This window comes from Halichoerus grypus, chromosome 15, assembly GCF_964656455.1.
Source record: "Halichoerus grypus chromosome 15, mHalGry1.hap1.1, whole genome shotgun sequence".
NCBI lineage: Eukaryota > Metazoa > Chordata > Mammalia > Carnivora > Phocidae > Halichoerus > Halichoerus grypus.
In genome coordinates, this window is record NC_135726.1 from 49,710,835 (window position 1) to 49,729,493 (window position 18,659).

Genomic DNA, 18,659 nt, shown 5'->3' on the forward strand with positions numbered 1-18,659 from the left:
CGGGTCCTGGTCCCTGTGGGTCCTAGACTGCCTGACTCCATCCCAGGGCAGGGTGAGTCCAGGGAGAGGACAGGCAGTATCCAGAATATTCCTGATCCTGTGTCAGGAGAATTGTCAGCCCAGAGATGTGCTCCCTCAGCATGAGCTCTCTGTCCTCGAGATTTCAAGGAATGACCTTGTAGGGGTCTCTTGAGACTTTGAGGAAAAGGCACCAGCCTGGGAGGCTGAACACCACAATGCTCTGTCTCCCCATCACTCACTGAGGGGATTGCATCCAAGTCATCTGTGTCCCTGTCTCTGCTCTGCTCTAGGTCTCCCTGCAGGAACCAGGAGCTGGAGTGGCTCCACCCAGAGACTCAGCTGAGGGATCCCAGGGCTGCCTCTGTGAAAGGGGAGGAGACCCTCAGCCCCGGGGAAACACAGGCACATCCTGGGTTCTTCTGTCCCGTCTACCTGGGACGTTCCCCCTTGTTCCCCAGGACTCCTTGGGCTGCCGAGAAACCTTCAGGGAGACATAGCAGGTGTCCCCACAGACCAGGGGCCCTCAGGATGAGGAGTCACCCCCTGATGTCTTTGGAGGTCAGTGTAGGGCTCTGAACTCCATGGGTAGTAACTGCATCTGGGGTGGTGATGCAGAATTTGTGGCAGGTCAGATCTCTAAGAGAAGAGGAAGGACACAGGCTGCCCACCCAGGCCCTCCAGGGAGAGAAGTCAGTCACAGACAGAGATGGGTGGGGGTGTCTGTGTTCTGGGAGTGAATGGGGGTCTGATCTCTAACTGTAGGAGGCCCCTGTCATCCCTCCTGAATCTAGGAGGGGGTAAGCCCTGACAGCCTTACAGGGACAGCCTTGGGCACATGCTGGCCCCCTCCCATGCTGATGCCAGCGGCCTGGGTCTGCCGGGAAGAGGCTCCGACCCCAGATGACACGGGGGTGACTTCCATTGTGTGGTTTCCCTCCTGCATTTAACGAGTATTTACTGGCTTCTGTGATGTGTCAGGCCCAGGGCTGGGTCCTGGGAGCTCCACCAAGAACAGGACAGATGTGGGCCCTGGACTCGTGGGGTTTCCCTTGGAACAGGGCCACGGGCAGTCAGGAAATCATGGCACTGAGGAGTCAATTAGAATCGAGAGAAGGGCCAGGAAGGGAAAATGTCTGGTGGGTCTGGAGCATGTCAGGGGGTCTTAGCTGATGGGGGGTCACATGGAGCACTCCTGGGAAAGTGACCTGGGGCTGAGACCGGAAGTGTGAGTGAACCTTCGCCCCTCTAAGGACAGTGGGCGGAGAGGGACTAGCTGCCCATAGAGGGACAGTCTCAGGGGGCAGACACCTAGCTGGCTAAGGGGGATGACGGGGTCCAGTGTGGGGAGCCTGGAGAGCCAGGAGGACGGTGATTGGGTGAGGCTGGGGAGGGTCAGACCCTGCTGGGCTGTGGGTGCCGAGGGGGGCGCCCAGGTGTAGAGCGGCTCTGCCGCCCTCTGGTGGACTGTGCAGGAAATGTGGGAGAAAAAGTCCTGCTACCCAGTTTTTTATTTGTACATTAATATTTCATATATAGACGTATAATTTTTAACCACCTAATTGAATTATAGTTGACGTATAAGAAGTTCAACATATTGAAAACAATTTAATAAACTTTGCCACGGGCATGCAGAGAAGTCATTCCTAGGTGAAGATACTGAATATGTCCCTCCTCACAAAAGTCTCCTCGTGTCCTCTTTATTCTCTTCATTCCCACCCCTCTGACCCTCCTTCCCCATGTTCCCATGAAACCTTACATTTGCTTTTGCTGTTATAGATTGGTGTGCATTTTTTTTAGAATTTTGAAAATTTGAATTATACAGTACGATTTGGGGCTGGGGTCTACAGCTTTACTCAGCATGGTTTTTAAAAATAACCCATTGCTCCATATTATTGTAAGTATCCACAGTGTTTTCTTTTTTATCTGTTAGTTGTATTACATTGAAAGGATGCAAAAAATTGTGTTTTTTTAATTTATTCTCTCATTTATGGACATTTCTGTTGTTTCCAACTCTGGGTGATTACAAGTACACTTGCCAGGAACTTTTGTGCAGGAGTCTTCGAAGTGGGTGTGTGTTTTCATTTCTCTGGGGTAGAGTTCCATCTAGGAGTGCAGTGAGGGGATCGCTGAGGAGGCACATGTTTAATTTTATAAAGAACATGCTACCCTGTTTTCCGAAGTAGTTCCAATTTTACTTTCTCACTAGCGACATAGGAGAGTTCCAGTTGCCCCCCCCATCCTCAACAACACTTAGTTTTGAAAGTCTTTTTAATATTTCAGCCAGTCTACTGTGTGTGAAGTGGCATCTCAGTGTGGTGTTTGTTTTGGTTTCGACTGTGATAACATTTTTCATTTTATCATTCTTTATTTTATTAACAGCTCATATGAGATCTGTCATCTGAATAGTGTTCCATTGTATGTATTTACAACATTTTCCTCAACCATTTGTCTGTCATTGGACATTTAGGTTGTTTCCATATCTCGGCTACTGTGAATAGTGTTGCAATGAACACAGGTGTGTTAATACCTCCTCGAGATCTTGATTTCAGTTCTTCTGGAGAAATGCCCGGAAGTGGGATTGTTGGATCTTAGCGTATAGTTGTATATTTAATTTTTTGAGGAACCTCCATACTGTTTTCCGAGTGGCCGCGCCAATTTGCATTCTCACCAACAGGGTGCAAAGGTTCCAATTTCTCAACATCCTCACCAACACTTGTCTTTTTTTTTTTTCCAATAATAGCCTTTGCAACATGTGTGTGGTAATATCTCATGGGTGGTTAGATTTCCATTTCCCTTTTTTCATATACCCGACTGCCATAGAAGAAATATCTACTCAAGTCTTTAACCCATTTAAAATCAGGTTATTTGTTGATTTGTGTTTTACTATCCAGCTGTAGGAGTTCCTTACATATGTGGGATATTAACCCCTTATCTGATACGTGGTTTAAAAATATTCTGTCCCAGTTGGTAGGTTGCCTTTTCATTGTGCTGATTGTTTCCTTTGCTGGGCGGAAGCTTCCTAGTTTGATATAGTCCCACTTGTTGATTTTCGTTTCCATTGCCTGTGCTTTTTGGTATCATATGCATGAAGTCATTGCCAAGACCAATGTCATCAAGCTTTTCCCCTATGTCTTCTTTGAGGAGTTTTATGGTTTGGGGTCTTATTTAAGACTTACATCCATTTTTGTGTATTTTTGTGTATGTGCAAAGTAAGTGTGTCATTTCATTCTTTTGCCATGTGGATATCCACTTTTCCCAACATCGTTTGTTGAAGAGATGATCCTTTCTCATTGTGTATCTTAACACCCTTGTCAAAGATCCGATGACCATATATGCAGGAATTTATTGAGGGCTCTCTGTTCTGTTCCATTGGTCTGTCTTTCTGTTAATACTCTTACCTGACTGAGACTGGTTCCAAACTCATGTTTGGCTGCAAACACCTCAAAAATCAACACATGAGGGACAAGTGATGGTAGGTGGTATGGGGACTGCTACAGAATGAAGTGTTTTGCTTATTGTGTTTTCAAAAACAGCACACCCATGGGGAGCAGCTAGATCAAGAAACAGAACATTGCTGGCACCCTAGAAGTTGCTGCCCTCTTCCATTTATAAATTCTTTTCTTTTTAAGATTTATTTATTTATTTGAGAGAGGGGAGGGGCAGTGGGAGAGGGAGAGAAATCCTCACGCAGACTCCCCGCTGAGCTCAGACCTGACATGGGGATCAATCCCAGGACCCTGAGATCATGACCTGAGCCAAAATCAAGAGTTGGCTGCTTAACTGACTGAGCCACCTAGGTGCTCCCCATTTATAAATTTCTAATGTTGAATCACCTTTGCTTTGCTGGGACAATCGGAACTTAGTCACAGTGTAGTGTCTTATTCTATATACTGTTGGATTTGGTTTGACAATTCCTTGTTTAGCATTTTTTCTCTCTGTTCAGGAGTATGATTGGCCTGATATTTTCCTCTTTTAGTACTTTAGTTGTTATTCCTAGTTCAATTTAAAGGTTATACTAACCTCGGAATGAGTTAGGGGGATACTCCCTCTCTATTTTATGGATGAATTTCTATGATTTTGACATGATCTGTCTTGAAAATTCTGTCAAACTCTGAAAAAAACTTCTGATTTGGACATTTTTTTCTCTTTCCTTAAAATCTTTTTATATGGAAAAGTTTCAAAGATTTACAAAGAGAGTTTGCATACGAACATATACAAATGGACTCTAGTTCGTTATACTAGAGAGAACAGTATCGTGAACCCCCATGTACACATCTCCAGCTCCAAAGAATCAACTCATGACGAACCTTGTTGTATCTATCTCCCTTCTACTCCTCCACCCACTGGGGATTAAATATTACAAATCAGGGTGCCTGGTTGGCTCAGATGGTTGGGCATCTGACTTTGGCTCAGGTCGTGATCCCAGGGTCCTGGGATCGAGTTCCACATCGGGCTCCTGGCTCAGCAGGGAGCCTGCTTCTCCCTCTCCCTCTGCCTCTCCCCCTGCTCATGCTCTCTCTCTCTGTGTATCTCTCTGTCTCAAATGAATAAATAAAATCTTTTAAAAAATAATAAATATTACAAATCATATAATATTGTTTGTAAACACTGGTGTGGTAGTTCGAAAACGTAAGACCCCACCCCCCCAATTAAAAAACAATCAAACTTAGAGAAAATTTTCAAGAGTATTAGAGGGATCTCGTATATACCTTTCATGCTTATTTACCAATGCCACATTTGTATTCTATCTGTATAAAGGAAAATATATGCATGTGCATGCACACAAATCTTTTTCATTATGTATATATGATTTTTTGATGTATCACTTGATAGTTATAGGGATCATAATATTTCACCCTCACTACTTCAGCCCATATCTCATCAGAACCAGGATTTTCTCCTATATATCCACAGTATGATTATCAAGCTCCCCCATTTGATATTAGTACAACAATATAATGTAATATGAAGTCTGTGTTAGCTTCCTATTACCTCTGTAACATATTCCACAAACAAGTTTGCTTAAAAGCAACAGACATTTATTATCTTACAGTTCTGGAGGTCAGAAGTCCAGCATGGGTATTACTGGGCTAAAATAAAGATATTGGCGGGGCCACATTCCTTTCTGCAGGTTCTAGGGTTGGATCAATTTTCTTGCCTTCTCCAGTTTCTGGAGTCTGCCGATACTCCCAGACTTGTGGTATCTGGGCGCTCAGCAGGGAGTCTGCTTGAGGATTCTCTCCCTCCCTCTCCCTCTGCCTCTCTCCTCAACTGCAAGCACGCTCTCTCTCTCAAATAAATAAATAAATCTTTAAAAAAGAAGAACTAACATTGACGCCACTGGATACAAGAAATAGGGAAAAAGTATGGACTGAAAAAAGTACCTGAAGAAGTAATGGTCCAAGAAGCTGAGGGAACCCCGAGCACAATAAGCAGTCACTCTAAGACACATTGCAAACTTCTGAAAATGAAGGACAAGAGAAAAAAAATCTTTAAGAATAGTCAGAGAAACAACCCATTACATATTACGAAATGCTGATTTAAGTGATGGTTTTGTATCTGACAGCGTGGAAGCCAGAAGGAAGTGGCAGGTTTTTCAAGTCGACCACAAATCCTGATCTGGAAAGGGGAACTAAGGAAATCTTCTGATGAAGGAAGAATATGAGAATTTGTTGCCAGCTGTTCTGCTATTAAAGAATAGCCAAGGAAAAGATGTCCAATTCATCCTTCTCTGTTGCTTAATGTTTGCTGTCATACCTGAAAGCTAACCAAATTTACTTTGTTTTGAAGTAAAGTCTACCCCCAATGTGGGGCTCGAAATCACGACCCTGAGATCAAGAGTCACAGGCTCCACCCACCAAGCCAGAGAGGCACCCATACCAAATTTAAATTGGTTATTACTATTACAATTTTATTAGTTATTAAATTACTATTTTCTCTGAAAATAGTAATCAAAGTAGAAATCAGCAAAAGAAAGACAGAAAATTCTTTGAAACATTGGAAAGCAAGCTACATATTTGTAAATAATCAATGAGTCAAAATGAAAGTCTCAAGGGAAATTTTAAAAATACAAAGAATTATATTAAATACACTTAAAAAATATCCACCATTTGTGGGATGCTACTTATGCTGTGCTGAGAGTAGAATTTGTATCATGGAATGCTTACATTACAAGAGAGGAAATATCTCAATAATCTAAGTTCCTACCACATTAACTAGGAAAATAAGAGCAAAGTGAACCCAGCTAAAAGCAGAAAGAAAGAAATAGTAAAGATAAAGCACCCAGGTGACTCTCATGTTGGTCACTATGCGTGGACAGAATGGACCTGAGCCCCATGGAAGGGCAGGGCTGGGTCCGTAGCATCCAAGTTGGTTGTGTGGGTGGGATGTGGATGGGAAATAGGAAGATGGGGGTGACTGTGAGGGCCCTAGTCTTTTCTCTTCCTCTGAGGGGTCACAGGCAGATGCAGGAACCCTCAGATATTGGATTGTATCCTGGGAGATCTTAGGGCCCCATTTGTCCCCTGGGTTGAATGTCTGCTCTGCTGGGAAGGGCAGGTAGATGGCAAAGGACTCTGACGCCAGGCACAGGGCTCAGCAGGGAGCAGCTGGGAGAATAGCCCAGGGTTCTGCTCTGCCCTGCTGCCTGGGGGGCTCAGCTGGGGCTTGGGAAACAGGATGCTGTGCTCAGGGGTGCTCCAGGCTGGGTAATGGGTGTGTTTCCAAGGTCAGGCACCAAGGGTCCGAAGTTAATCATGAAACATTCCTTGCTTATTGTCAAGAAGAGAGGGGCCTGACTCTCAGGGGTCAGGGGGTTCCCCCAAGAGGCTGGAGTGGACTCTCAACCTCCTGAGGCCACCCTCTGGGGGCAGCAATCAGCCATGCAGGGAGCAGTAATAGATATGCCAACAAGTAACATCCAGACATGTGCAAAGGGTTTTCCATGGATAGATTAGAGCAGAATCGGGTTGTCCTTGTAGTAGCATTCTGCTTCATTGCATCTATCTTCTGTAGAATAGAAATGGGAAGCCTCTCCAGCAGTCCGTCATTGCCTCCTCCCCTCTCAACTCCTGGGAGGAGCTTGGCTGGGACACTGTCCGTGGTGCTGATGACTCCCAGCTATTCCTCTGGCTTGGGAGCCTTGATCTGGTTCTGTCCACACACTTTCCATTCTTAACAAGGAGCATTACGAACAAGGAAGAGGTGGAGAGGGCTGCAGGGAGTGTGCACTGGCCTCTGTCTCCATCCCTCAGGGCAGGGAGGGTGTTGTGGACATCACTGCAGGAAGTGACTGCACAGTCAGATGACCAAGTCCAGGCTGCCCACCAGCACTTTGTAGTGAAGGATGGTGAAGTAACCGACCCTTGGTCCATGTCCCTGAGTATCCTCAGCGCTTAGAAATGGTTCTCTGGCTCAGGCTGTGGATCCTGAACCAACCCAGGGTCCTGGATCTCAGGAGGGCCCTGGAAGAAGCAGTTTCCAAGGGAAACTAAGAAGCCATTTCTGCTTTGTGGTTGATCTGGCAGTAAACGTTTGTGTCAGGGTGTTGTAATTCCTGTAAAAGAAGAGGCCTCTGAGACCCTGTCACCTTCTTAGAACATATCTGGGTGACTTTCAGGTTCTAGGCCCACCTGAGCTGCTCTCTGGGAGCCTGGCTGTGTGGCAGGTGTCTGCCCCAGGCCCCTCCTTCCTCCCACAATGCCCTGTCCCCCTTGCTCTCCTGTTTCCTGAACCTGAAAACACAGCCAGGGGCAAGATGGGTGCAGATCTTCGGCCCCCTTGGGCTTCGGGGACCAGAACAGTCATTGCCCACACTCACCTGGTAGATGGGAACGGCTGTGGTGGAGCTGGGCAGGGAGTCCTAAACAGGAGAGAATGGGTGTTGGTAGTCAGAGAGGGAGGGTCATTTCTCTACGGGAGTGACCGGTTCTGCCTCTTGAAATGCCTTCTCCAAGCCTGCTGACCCATACTCCAGTCCCTGACCACTGCCCACTGCACCCCCTGCCCCATTCCTGTTAGCCCAGGACCCCTGGCTGGTGCTCCCAGTGCCCACCCTGCCCCTGGCTGGACTCCAGGGTTCTCCTTTGGCCAGCTCAGGGGAGCAGGTTCAGGAAACTGAGGTTCAGGAGGTTAAGCATCTTGCCCAAGGACAACTCAGGACATGCTGGGGGGTGGTCCTGCCCCTGAAGAGGGTCCACTCCTGGCCAGAACAGGGCTTGCCTTGTCCTGGCTACTCTGGGGGAAGCAAGGTCTGCTCTGTGCTGCTGAATTGATTGGTTGCCCTACCTTGAGTCTGCACAGTCTGGACCCCAGTGGTTAGAGTGGTGGAGGGGGCGGGCTTACCGGGGATGTGGAGCTGCAGGCTGGACCATGGCCTGGGGACAGAGACAGGAGTTAGCACCAGGGCTGTGAAGAAGCTTGGGGCCACCCTCCAGGAGGGGACAGGTCCTCAGCTCTCAGAGAACAGGGAAGCAGGAGCACCTGCCAGGGACAGACCCACTGGCCATGTTAGGGTTCAATGAGGGCAAGGTGCTGACTTATGATCCAAATTCCACAGGTGAGGGAGTATAGTCCGTTGAGGTCCCCTGTGTTAAAGCCCCAGAGAAAGGATCAGAGGCTTCAGGGGGGTGCCTGGCAGGAGTGGACACTGGGGCAGGACTACAGGACTCACAGTCCCATCGGGCTGAAGATATACTCACGGGGGGTGGATGCTGGGCAACAGAGCTCTCTGAGATCACACCAGCCACTGGCCCTAGGAAAGATCAGGCTTACATGTGAGGGGTGCACGGAGACGTCACAGCTTTGGTGTCAGAGCAGGGACAAGCAGGATCCTCATTCCAGGCAGGGGTTAGAGACCCCCTCTCTCACTAGTGTTGTTTAGGAGAGGACAGGCCCAGGAGAGGGGATAAGAAAAGGCTTTTGGAGCCCAGAGGTGAAGACCCACAGGCTGATGGGCATCTAGGAGAAAGTGTCCTGAAAAGGGATGGAGGACCCAGGAAAGGAATCAAACATGAAGGTTTGACCTAGAGAAGGGTCAAGGCTGCAGCTTCATGTGCAGGACACTTGGGGGGCCCCAGGTATGCTGGATCCCTGAATGTGGTGTCCCTGCTGTGGCCAGACTCTTGCCCCCTCAGGCCAGGAGATGTTGAAATATGATAGCAGACCATATTTTATCTCCATCTGCCTGGACAGGAGGCATAAAGGACATCCCAGTACCTCCCCCCGGCCGAGCCCAGGTTCTCTGCTCTCACACAGCAGGGGCTATGGTTCCCACATCTGCCATTTGGGGGATGAACTCACCTGACCTGTCAGGCTCTTCTACTCTCCATTGTGTGACCTTGACCAGGACCACCCTCAGATCCTGAGGCTGCAAATCCCTCTCACAGGGTGTGTAGACTTAAATAAACCACGGGAGGTGCTGTTTACTGAGCACTTAGTCCTGTCAGCACCACTGTAGGTTTGCCACGTGAACCACGAAAACCACGAGGGGCGTTTCCTTAATTGTCCCTAATTTATAACCGAGGAAGCTGTGAAGGAAGCACCCCGGTCAGCAGCTGGTGAGGAAGGAGCCAGAGGGAATGAGAGGGAAAATCTGGGGGCAGTTGGGAGGCATGGAGGAGCCAGTCCAGAATCCTAGGTCAGGATGGGACCCCTCCTGGCCCAGGGTCAGCTGGGGGACAGGATCAGTGTGTACCTTCCAGTCCTTGTGCGGAGCAGGAGACACCCCAGAGTGGCTCCCAGTGCCAGTCCGACCAGGACCCCGACTGCAATGCCAATGATGGACCCCACAGGGAGGCCTGTGGTGCTTCTTCCATCTGAAAGAAAAAGAAAAAGGGAAGGGTATGAGTCTCAAGTCAAATCTGGGGAAACCAGGAAGTGCTGTGGGGGAAGGGCCTGGTTAGGGAGGAAGGAAAGGCCACTGAGGTCTGGGTGGTGTGTGTGTTGTCACCACAGTGTCCCATCCCCTCGGCCACTGCATCATTTCCCTTCCTCACAGTGAAACCCTGGACTTGCTTTAATGTTCACATTTTCCCCCTACTCTGGTGCCAGTGCTGGCATCCTGTTTATTTTCCTTTCACATTATGCCTCTTCCCTTGTGTCTTCTGTTCCGTTATCACTGATGATCTTAGAGGGAAGTCCTTAACTGTCCACTCTTCACTGATTAAAGAGAATAACATCAGCTGACTACTTTCAAGCTCTGCTCTGTGCCAGGCACGTGGGAAATGCTTTATGTTTATCTCATCTGCTGCTTCCCTGCCCATGAGGGGGTAGGTGTCATCTCCACTGTGCAAAATGAGCATCCAAGTTTGTAAAGGGCTTCAGTAAATCAGTGGGGGTCAGAGAGCTGGAACGTGATCAGACAACACTTAATCCCAATTCCCTGAGACATTACAGCTAGTAACAAAAACGCTAATAACAAAAGAACAATAGCTGCTAAGTTTGATTGAGCCCGAATCTGTGTATGATGCTGTCTCAAGATTTCATCTCATGAATTCATATTAACAACCCTCACAACAGTCCTAAGATCCAGCTGTTCTTTCCAGTTTTAGAGATGAGGAAACTGAGGTTCAGGAGGTTAAGCATCTTGCCCGAGGTCCAAAAGTTGGTAATATCAAAACCAAGATGTTAACAAGATTCATCTAATTCCAGGGAATTTTATCCACATAGCCCTAGGGGCTCTGAAGGTGGCTCTCACCTCCTGCAGGTCTGCATCCATTTCATACCCCCTGCCAGCGAAATGTACAGGGAGGAAGGGGGAGAGGTCAAGGGTCACTAACAGCTCATGTCCAGCCTGACAGCATCACTTTTGCTGCATCTGACTAGGTTGGAGACCTCACACTGCTAATTCCCGGCATCCTCCTTCCTGACAGGGAAGGGTCTATGGTGAGGGTGCAGTTGTCTGGGGACAGCTCATCCTCTCCATGAACTTTAGATTCTGGTCATGGAAAACCACTGGATGGAGACCCCAGGATTATTTGTGGAGCAGGTCAGGACCACAGAGTCCTTATGTTCTGTGACTATAGCATTGCTGACCTGGATGGAGGGCTGGGCCACTGGCTCTGTAGAGAAACACAGGCGAAATATGGGGAAACACAGGTAACACTGTGGTATGAGAATGGGCTTGAGGCCTGGGTCCACACTCCTTCTTCTGAGATGCCAGCCACTCCGAGGGCCCCAATGAGCTCTGTAAAGATGCCCCAGAGGATGGCCCTGCTGTCAGCAGAAGGATGAATGTCTTTGACGATCTGGAAGGAGAGGGCTATTCCTACCCCTCTGACCCTCAGTCATGTGTCTGCTCTGCCTGGACATCACTGTAGTATCAGCACCAGGAACCTCTTAGCCCACGTGGCCAGCAACATCATTATCAGGGGAAATTCTTTCCCATGGACTTCTGTGTGATTTTCTTGAACTTTTGTGACTTTAAAAGATCAGGCCTCATTTCTTATATACCTTTCCATGTATGTTAGGGAAAGAAAACTCATAGCCCTTCTATCTCTGTGTCCAAGGCAGCTTCACATAAAGTAGGGAAGGCATTTACACTCTTATATTTACTAGGGACTGGAGAGCCGTGTGCCCCGTCTTCATAACTTTAGGAATCAAAGAGTTCAATCTATAGGATTTCTCACTCTGAAGAAGACTTTTACTTCCAGATCTGTGGCTTGACTCTCATGGTGAAAAACTTCTGTAGAAAAGTGGTTACTGTATACAGAATACTGGCTCCCTTACAAATAGAAGGAAACTACTGAACATAATAAAGGACTTATAGGAAACACCCACAGCTAGCATCACACTCCATGGTGAAACAGTGAAAGCCTTTCCTCGAAGATCAGGTAGAAGATAAACATGCCATTTTCACCACCCGTATTCAACACAGTACAGAAGTCTAGGCAAAAATAATTAGGAGGAAAAAAACCACAATGCAATCAAATTAAAAAAATAAGTACAATTATGTCTGCAGATGACATGAAATTTTATGTACAAAACCCTAAAGATTCCACAAAAAATACTGTAGAATAAAAAATTTCAACAAATTTATAGGCTACAAAATCAACATACAAAAATCACTGTGTTCCTAACACTAGCAGTGAGGTACCCAAAAAAGAAATTAGGAAAACAATTCTATTTGCAATAACATTAAAAAGAATAAAATATTTAGGAAAGGGGCCCCTGGGTGGCTCAGTCATTAAGCGTCTGCCTTCAGCTCAGGTCATGGTCCCAGGGTCCTGGGATCGAGCCCCACATCGGCCCTGCTCAGCGGGAAGCCTGCTTCTCCCTTTCCTGCTCCCCCTGCTTGTGTTCCCTCTCTCACTGTCTCTCTCTCTGTCAAATAAATAAATAAAATCTTTTTAAAAAATACTTAGGAAAAAAGAATCAAATACTTAGGAATTAGTGAGCCAATAGACTGTATATGGCCATCTGTAAAACATTGCTGAAATAAATTACAGAGGACACAAATCAATGGAAAGACATCCCATGTTCATGGATAATGAGACTTAACATTCTTAAGATGACACTATTACCCAAAGAGATTGACAGATTCAATGTAATCCCTATCAAATACTTTTTCTTAAGATTTTAGTTTTAAGTAATCTCTATACCCAATGTGGGGCTGAAACCCACAACATCGAGATAAGGATTTGCATGCTCCACTGACGGAGCCAGCCAGGTGCCTCCCTATCAAATTCTGAAGGAAATATTTTGCAGAAATAGGAATTTCCAAAATTCACATGGAATCTCAGGGGCCTCAAAGAGCTAAACTTATTTCGAAAAAGAACAAAGTTGGAGGACTCCTACTTCCTGACTGCAAAGCTACAGTATCCAAAATAACGGGGGTCTGGTATAAAGACAGACATAGACACCAATGGAATAAAATAGGCACCCCAGAAACAAACCCTGGCATACGTGGCCCAATGACTTTCAAGAAGGTTGTCATGACCATTTGATGGAGAAAAAAATCTATTCAACAAATGGTGTTGGGAACATTGGATATCCATGTAAATGAATGAAGTTGGACCCGAATTACACTATGCACAAATATTAATGTAAAATAGATAAATCTAAACATAAGAGTCAAAACTGGGGTGCCTGGGAGGCTCAGTCGTTGGGCGTCTGCCTTCGGCTCAGGTCATGATCCCAGGGTCCTGGGATCGGGCCCTGCATTGGACTCCCTGCTCCAAGGGAGGCCTGCTTCTCCCTCTCCCACTCCCCCTGCTTGTGTTCCCTCTCTTGCTGTCTCTCTGTCAAATAAATAAATAAAATCTTTAAGAAAAAAAAAAAGAGTCAAAACTGTCAAAGTCTTAGAAGAAAACGTAGAGGAAAAACTAATTGAGAGTGCATTTCCCAATGATTTCATAGATATGACACCCAAAGCAAAGATAATAAAAGAAAAAGTAGATGGATTGGATTACATCAAAATGGAAAACTTCTGTGCATCAAACGACACATTCCGGAAAGTGGTAGCACTAGTTTTGGAATGAACAGGATATAGGGATGAAATGCACAGCATAGGAAATATAGTCAATGGTATTTTGATCGGGCTGCATGGTGATGGATGGGAGCTACATTGTGTCAAGGAGAGCATAACACATAGAGTTGTCCAATCACTATGTTGTACACCTGAAACTAATGTCACATTGTGTGTCAACTAAAGTTCACTAAAAAAAAAAAAAAAAGTGAGGGCAACCCACAGAATGGAAGGAAACATTTGCAAATCCTATCTGGTAAGAGATTAATACCCAGAAGATATAAAGCCCTTCTGCAATTCAACAACAAAAAGCAACTTGACCTTCTGGACCCTTCTTTCCTCCCTATTTGCAAAGCCCCCTTTTATGCATGGGGTATTCTGGACTGAGAACCCTCTCCCACATTCCAGGCTAGACCCAAGGTCTGCCATGAGAAATCAGGGAGGTAGCGTCTGCAGACATGTAATGGGAGAGTTCAGGGACAGATTTGGGATTTGTTTGTGACATAAGCAAATGCCAATAACTTCTAGGCTCTTTTCTGAAAGCCAGACAGACCTTCACCACAGCGATCCATGCAGATGCTCCAGGGACCCACTTATCAGAGACTGTGATAGTCTTGACTGTGGTCTTATTGAGGCAAGTGCCAGAGTTATAGGTGAGGCAGGTATAGGATCCACCATCATTCACAGTGATGTTGGGGATAAAGAGCTCCTGTGTGAGTGGCTGGGGCCTCCCATTATTAAGCCAAGAATACTGTGCGGGCAGGTTAGAGGTTGCGTGGCAGGAGAGACTGAGGTTGGCCCCTGGATGGTAAAAGGAGTCTGAGGGGGAAATGGTGGGGGCGTCCGGGCCATCTGGAGCAAACAGAATAAAGGCACAGGTGATGTAATCTGAGGGAAGGGGAAGCTCCTGGTGTGTATTAGGGCCACAGTGTCCCTCTGAGCTGGGTCCCAACCTCATTTTAAAAAGATCCAGTAGAGGACCCCTGTGTTCACTGAGCCTGGGTCTGAGACATTCACCTGTGTCTCCTCACAGGCTGGTGACCCTCTCAGGGGGAAACAGTCCATCCCTCCCAGTCTTGGCTTAGGCTGGGCCTGCCCAGGTTTGCCTGGGACAAGAAGCCATGGCCAGCCTGGGGGTCCAGCTGAGAGTCATGGACTCGGACCCCAGAAGGATGGATGTGGCCTGGCCCCCGGCATGTGGATTTGGGCTGGCAGCCCGGGCCAGGTAGGAAGGGAAGTTACTCACAGAGAACATTCAGGGTGAATGGGTCACTATGACTGGCACTCACTGGGTTCCGAGTTTCACACTCATAGGGTCCTGTGTCATTCCTTGTGACACCATGTATAGTGAGAGTCCTGTTGTCCAGGGACAGCTGCAGCCTGGTGCTGGCCGGGAGGCTCTCATTGTTTACTGACCACAGGTAGCTTGTGCTCTGAGTCTGAGGTTCACACGTTAGTACAACAGAATCCACATTCTCCACGGGGTCGGAGTTGTTGCTTGTGATGTTGGGTTTGGGTAACTCCGCTGTGCAGACAACAGAAAGAACATTGCCCTGGGTGGTACCTGTGATTCCTCCACAGGCATCTTGAATCAGAGTTGGCATCTCTCACCCCTCAGCCAACCTGAGGCCTCCAAAGATTAGGCAGGTGTGTGTAGCTCAGGACAAATGCATGAGCATCTGAGCACTAGGAGAAAGTAAAGCCCCTGCTCTGTGTGCTGACAGCAAGGCTGTCTCCAGTGTCAATCACAGAGCAGCATTTGGTCCTGGAAGACACAGGACAGAGTCAGAGACAGCCCCGGACCTCTCCTGGCTCTGCACTGACCTGCCAGCCCAGCCTGGGGATGCGGGTCTGAGCAGAAATGACACCAGAGACAGCAGGATCAAGCCAAGAGGTCAGTCCAGTACTCAGGTCCCAGGGCCTGGACGGCAGCTCTGCCCAGCTGTTTGATAATGAGTGACATGAAGCAATGACCCCATCCATGGCAGAGCTGAGTCCAGTGACCAAGCAGAGAGCGAGGGGATGAGCAGGAAGCAGGGGTGGTGAGGGAATGAATGATGCATCATCTCTTCAGAGAGGCGTCCTGGGTGCAGGATCCTAGCAGATCTGGCCACCAGGCTCCCTGCCCTCCAGCGGGAGAGACACCCACACCGTTCACTCCTTCCCTCCTAACAAAAGCAACCGAGTTTGTTAACATGTGAACACTGGGCTGGTTTCAGGGGCAGAGTCGGGAGGAGAAGGCAAGTCCTTTCCCTGACACCCCAGTGGGAGTGACAGCAACGCAGCAGGAAACAATCAGATCTCAAGTCCGGGACAGGGAGGTGAGGATGGGCCACCTGAGGGTCGGCCGGATCATTCTGCCTCTGATTGCTGATGCAGGTCATATGGTTCTAGAGTAAACATGGAGTGAGCCTCCGGTTGCCGTCACTGCCCAGACCAGCATCCCTCCCTCTGCTGGAGGAGAGGACGGGGCTGTGTCTGCACACAGAGCCTGGGTAACTCTGATCTGCTGCTCACCAGTCTGTGTGACCCTGATTCAGTGCCTGTGTCTCCCCGTGCCTCAGTTTCCCCTTAATGCAATAAGAATAATGGTAGATGATCTCTACTTGCCATGCTAGTGAATTACCCTTTAAACGTCCCGAAATACCTGACCTCAATTTGGTCTATAGCCGCTGGCTAATCAGATGGCGGCTATTCCGCTTGTCTCCACAAGAGAAGGCTCCCTGGGCCTGATTCTTGGTGGAGGAGGAGATGCCAGGACGTCTCTCTGCTCTGTTCCTCCCTGGGGTCCTGCCCTTCTACTGGTGTCTCCCAAGTCCCCACAGCAGTTGGCTAATGGACTGGGGACTCTTGTGTCTGTGCTGTCCATGCTGAGTCTCAGGTGAAGGACCAGGCTCTGCCCTCCCCAGATGTGGCTCTTGAGACTGAGCCCTGGCTGGTGACCAGCTCGGGCAGCTGGGAAATCATTGCTCCCAGGCAGCTCTGCCCAGGAGCCCTAACCCCATCCTGGCACAGACCCCCAGGGTCACTACAGTCAGGAGCCCCAACACAGGGGTCTGGGCAGGGGCTTTCTGGGCTGAGCTCTGGTGAGGATCCCAGAAGCCCCTCAGGCCTGGTCCTGACTGGACCCTGCAGGGTCTTTCTCAGATGGTCCCAGAGTCTGGATTCTGGGAGAGGAATTCTGATCTTAGGATGTTTGTCTCCACTGTGTGTGTCCCGCACTAAATGCTTGAACCCCCACAGGACATAATGCAGAGGGGGATGGAGGCCAAATCTTGGCCTGTCCATCCTGTGTGTGTGTGAAGTAGAATTCATCCCACCCAACACCAGAGGTGAGAGAGGAATTACTCACGGAATACGCGCAGCTGTCCTGTTACTTGTTCAATTTGAACATGTATCTTCACTATTTCTATGGTGTAGTATCCTGTGTCCTTCAGGGTGATGTTCTGGAACAGCAGGGATCCATTGGGGTATATTGTCTCTCTGCCGCTGTGTGCAGGCCCTGGGATAATTACTTGTGCATCTACTACATATGATATAATTTGACGGCTCGACTCTACAGTTTCCCCTCTGAACCAGCTATAGCCTAGAAGATCCCCAGGCGCATTGTTGACTCGCAGAAGAACATCCTTCCCTTCAGCAACACTGGGCGGCACCGATTCCACAGTGACTTGGGCAGTGGTGGGCGGGTTCCAGAAGGTTAAGAGTGAGACTAGGAGGGAAGGGAGGAGATGGATCAGTGTTTGGACCTATGTGTTGGGAGGGAAAGCTGGGGCCCTGGAGAAGGAGCAGGTCCTAATCCCCCAGCCTCGGGGTGTGTGTGTGAGTGTGTGTCTCCTGCTGGTCAAGGTCAGCGGCATGACCACACTACTTCAGCGCCTCTGAACTTAATTTCTTCTGTTTAGAACAGTCTTCCTCACATGTCTGTCGCTCACTCCCTCCCTGCCCTCAGATACCTGCTCCCACTCAGGGGGTTCTGGGGAGAGGTCTGCCCTGAGCGCCTCCTCTAAAGACCCTCTGTCTTCACGATCTGATCTTTCTCTGCTCTGTTCCCTTCCTGGTGCTTATCAGGACCTGACATCACATTCTAGACGTCTCTGTGTGTCTGTCTTCCTCCCCATAGAAGTGAGCTCGGGGAGGGCAGGGACTCGTCTGATCTGTGCTGTACCCCAGGGGTGGGGCAGGCTGCAAATACCTGGGGCTCAATGAATGTGGCCCCACGGCTCTCCAAGTCTGGCGTTTATCTGTCAAATATTCAGTTCGGTGGGAAGGGGCAGCGATTAGGGTCCCTGGTTGCTGTTACCAGTTTTCAGAATTCAGTCCTCAGTGATGAGTAACTTGGGAAACAGCCCTTGGCTCCCCACTTCCAGATCATGAGATTTTCCCGCTGCTGAGCCGGCTCCCCCGTCCTGCCCTGCTCCCCTGTCCCCTCTCAGAGCCCTGTCCTCCCCGGGAGACCCCAGCCAGCCACTCTCTCCCATCCTCCCGCCCCCTCGCAGGGGATCATCCCTCTCACCTGCCAGCAGGACCTCCTGCCAGGGGACGCGTCCTCCTCGAGGAGGGGCCGACGGGGGCTCCATGGTGCCTGCTGCCCGGTCCGTCCCTCCCTCTGGGGGAAGAGCTTCTGCTCCAGAACCGCTCAGGAGCACTGCCGTCCTGTCCTGTCAGCTCTGCCGTCCTCCCTCCCTCTGAGCTGAGCGACCTCTGGGGGCAGGAGCGCTGGGCGGGGTCACGTGGGCCGGGGGCGGGGTCTCTGCCAGGGCCCCGCCCCTCCCTCCTGACTCCCTTGTCCCCTTCTTCCCTTTCATTTCTGTCTACATTGCGGTTCCCTGGGAACTGCTGAGGCCTCTCCGTCTTCAGCTGTGGTTTCCCACCATATGCGAGAGCGCGCACACGCCCTTGTTTGGACAAACACAAGCCTGTGGCGTTGGGGTCTGGTGACCCCCACAGCTCGGGGTCAAGGTGCAGGATCAGCGCCCCCACAGCCCTCTCTCCTCCCCGTGTGGCTTTCCCTTCAGAGCAGGAGCCTGGGGGCTGCCTCAGGAACATGTCACAGGGATGTCACCCCCACTGTGCGCTGGAATCACCTGTGGAACTTTATCAAGACTGTGGATGCCCAGGGCGCCTGGGTGGCTCAGTCGTTAAGCGTCTGCCTTTGGCTCAGGTCATGATC

At 49.0% G+C, this 18,659-nt stretch overlaps 1 pseudogene across 1 annotated transcript; it reads right to left on the reverse strand.

The window, feature by feature from the left end:
• Nucleotides 1-5,038: 5,038 nt before the first annotated feature.
• LOC118542798 (cell adhesion molecule CEACAM6-like) lies at nucleotides 5,039-18,240 on the reverse strand (annotated as a pseudogene). The gene is made up of 10 exons (XR_013444091.1): nucleotides 18,003-18,240; nucleotides 16,839-17,198; nucleotides 14,733-15,011; nucleotides 14,076-14,338; nucleotides 10,800-11,079; nucleotides 9,716-9,836; nucleotides 8,721-8,773; nucleotides 8,365-8,396; nucleotides 7,841-7,882; nucleotides 5,039-7,576 (listed from the first exon to the last, which is right to left on the reverse strand). The product of XR_013444091.1 is annotated as a cell adhesion molecule CEACAM6-like (transcript).
• Nucleotides 18,241-18,659: the final 419 nt, after the last annotated feature.